Here is a 3,763-nt window from a genome sequence, read left to right on the forward strand (position 1 = left end):
TAAACCCTAAATCCCTGGGTATGAAGGTATGAAGCAGCTGCAGAGGGAGGAAAAGAGGAAATTCTTTCTTACGGAGGTTATTACTGCCCAGAGAAGTTGCTGATACCCCATCCCAGGAAGTGTCCGAGGCTGGGTTGGACGGGGCTTGGAGCACCTTGGTCCAGTGGAAGGTGTCCCTGCCCATGGCAGGGGAGTGGAACAGAATGAGCTTTAAGGTCCTTTCCAACCCAAAGCATTCTGTGATTCTATGAGTCCATTACCCACCACAATGAAATCCTTCCTGGCTCCTCCAGAGCGCAGTGGAGAGCAGAACTGGTCCTTCACTGGACACAGCTTTGATAAAACATGTTGGTTCCTAGGTCCATAATAGCATCATATCAACCTGTTGGGATGGCACCAGCTCCCAGATCTGTGTTGGTGAGGGTCAGGTTCAGGACAGACAGGCAGCTCCCAGCAGTCCCGTTCAGAAGGGCATTCAACCAGGAGGTGACAACCCCCTGGGCAAGTGCAGCACAGCCACACCTCATGGGGAAAAAGGAACTGAATGCTGATACCCCCCAGCTAAATCACCACAGAGATTGAATCCTGGTCACCTCTCCTCCCTGTGCCTCTCTTGTACACACACGTGCATATTTGCACACACCCCCATCCTCTCCTCCCATTTCAGCAGGTGCTGGTAAAGCCTTGTGGCACCTGACATGCCCTGTGTGACACTTGTTCCTGTGTCCTTCAGCACCCCCCATGCTCCGCTTGGGCTGTGCTGTCATTCCCTCCTGCATTATCAGCTCAGCCTCTGTGGCCTCCCAGCTGGGCACTGAGGGAGGTTGGTTCCTGCAGGAGGCTCACCCTGGGCCTGCCCACAGCGACTCCATGCAAATGACTTCCTGGGAAGCTGGCAGCACCCCTTTGACTTTTCCAGATCAAAGGTGCCTCGTCTGGAAACCAGAAGCAAGTTTTCTTCCCAGCCAGCTTGGCTGGTTGGCTGTTGGTGAGAAACACAGCCCAGGTGCTGGAAAAACCTGCAGGGTCCAGGCAGGAGCCCTTTGGCTCCTGCCCAGCCAGGTTGGCTCAGCCCCTGGGCAGGTGATGGCTGCTTGGGCAGCAGTGCATGTCCCCTTGTCATCACTGTCACCCTGAAGTGATGGCAGGTGGCATCAGAATGCAAGGCCTTCTCTGCCATCCCTCTCCTCCAGGGCAATTTCCTGCACACTTCTGCTCCTCTCTTTCTGCCACATTGCACATCACCCCAGGGCTGATGGCAACAGCAACTCCTTGCTTCCATGTAAGGGGAGTGAGGGAAGGCAGGACTTCCCCTTCAACAGAGAGCCCCTTCTTCATCGCGCTCTTAATTTTTACTCCCTTTCTCTCTGGACTTTTGAATCCTGAATCCTTCCTCTCTGGCTGACAGTGGGGACTGGTGAAGGGAAGGCAGATTCCTCCCTCGCCACCTTACTGCCCTGCCCCAACATGCAGGACAGCCCTGAGACTCAGCTCCTGGGTGAGGAGAGTGTCCCTGCTTGGAGCAGGATGCCTGTGGGAAAGGTCTTGCTCATATGGTTCTGGAGAACAGACTTTTCTGCTGTCTCACATTTCCAGGAGCTCTAACAAGAAATCTTACACACTCCTGGCCCAGGCTGTGCCCTTGATCTTGTGTTCCAGGTGCCAGTAACAGTCAGGTCACCCCATTCCAGGAGGTGTCACACTCTGCAGAGCTCAGTGACTCCTGTGCCAGACTCACTCCTGTATTTAGCTGTGCCATGGCTGAGGACAGGGATGGAAGGGAACAACACATCAAGAACTACAAACATCGCCTTCTGCAGCTGCCAGCTGGGAGCCCAGGTCTCCTCTGTGCTGCTGTTGCATGGAGTTCACTCCTCCATGACTGTTGCCCTCTGCCCGGGCAGCTGAGGTGGCATTTCCAGGGATAGTTTGTATCTCCAGGTAAACAGACACACATGGTGGGGGCAAAGCAGAGCAGCTGCTTTGAAGCTGCTATGACCAAGCTCCCTGGAGCACTGCCTGGCTCAGTGAGCCTGAGGGAGGGGGAGGCTCTTTGCCATCCCTGCTGGGTTCAAGCTCATGTGCTCACATGGGGCCCATCTCATGTGAACCCTCCTGCCCGCTCCAGCACTCGGGCTGAGATCCAACCCTCCCAGCTAACTACCTCTCCATTTCACAAGCCCTGAAACCCCTCCAGGGCACAGACTCAGGACTCCAATACAGTTGTTTCAAATCCCATCAACTCAGCCATGCTGCTTTTCTTCTGGCGATGGTTTGTTTAGCCTGTCCCTAGCAAGTGACCCATGAGGAGCCTGGCAATGTTTATGCTACTGCTGATTAGCAAATAGCCGTGTGACCCGCTGGGAAAATCCCAGTCAAGTCCTTGTCTAGCTGCTGACCCATGTAAACACCAAGAATTACTCCTGCGGCTGCAGTGGTACAGGTCTGGGGTCAGGGGATTAAGCTACAGGGAGCGAGTGCTGCTTTGCTGCTCAGTGACAGCATCTGCACAGAGGTTTGGTGCCTCACACTGACAGGCACCACCTTCCCCACTCTGCCTAACTCAGCTCTCCCAACGCTTGGGAGACAAGCCCAGAGCACCCATCTGTTTGATCTGCTCTCCTCATGGGTCTGGGAAACCAGCAAGGGGTGCAAAGAAAACAAAAAGAGGTCAAAGAAGAAGCAGAGAGCGAAAACAAACACAAAGGAATGAGGGTCCCCAGATGCCAGGCATGGGACATCACTGCTTTTCATGGATGCCACTTTGAAAGCAATCCAAAGGGAAGAGGGCATTTCCCACCCCCAGTGCCTGTCCTGCAGCAGCTCTAGTCACCAGATCAGGAATGAGCACGGTGGGGTCACTGGGGCAGAGAGACGGTGCAAAAGCAGCACGAGCTGGTGTGATGGACTCTGTGTGACAATCCTGCCACCCCTGCACAGCTGAGGCCACAAATGCTGACTCCACTCAGGGTTTCTGCTCAGATCTCTTGAACACTTACTTCCAACAAGTTTTGAGCCATGCCTCTGGCTGTGCCTTCCGTCCTTTGCATGCTTGGAAGCAATTATTCCAGCCAAGTGGCATTTGTGGTTATTCACAGAGCCCAGGCAAATACTGGAGCTGCGCATGTGAACTGGCAGCTCTCAGAGGGGATGCTGCACCAGGGACACAAAAAGAAAGAGTCTCTGCTCCTCCTGTGCCTGCTCCAGTTATTCCACATGAGAGGCACAGAAGGAAGGAGAGCAGCTCCTCTGATGTTTGTCAGCAGAAGGGTGAATGGGGGCATGTGAAGGGCCAGGGTGACCCAAACTCCAGGGATACAGAACAGGAGGAAAGGGACAGCAGGTAAAGCCCTGGGCCATGTCTGGACTGATAGCAGGGGTACACTCTTGGATCCATTGGATCTTTGTTGGATCCAGTGAGGCTGTGGTGTCCCTGCTGGTCTCCATCCCTTTGTCCAGAGGGTGATGGTGTCTGGTGCCTCACGCAGAGACAGTTTGGTAACACTGAACTTTAACCTACCCAGGAGAGGTGACAGTGTGGTTTATGCTCATCTGTATTTCTGGGGCTACATAAAATGGGAGAAAAGAACACAAAACATGGGCTTATCAGCTGAAATTCATGATTGCTGGAGAAATTTCCTCACTTCCACTTGACTGTACCAGGATTGCAGGGGAGCCAGCTGCTGTGACACGGCTGCTCCTGGCACAGTGCCTCAGACAAAGAGGATGGATTACTCCGACCTGGGTGACATTAATAAAAGAT

This window comes from Coloeus monedula (assembly GCF_965178545.1).
Source record: "Coloeus monedula genome assembly, chromosome: 24".
Taxonomy (NCBI): Eukaryota; Metazoa; Chordata; class Aves; order Passeriformes; family Corvidae; genus Coloeus; species Coloeus monedula.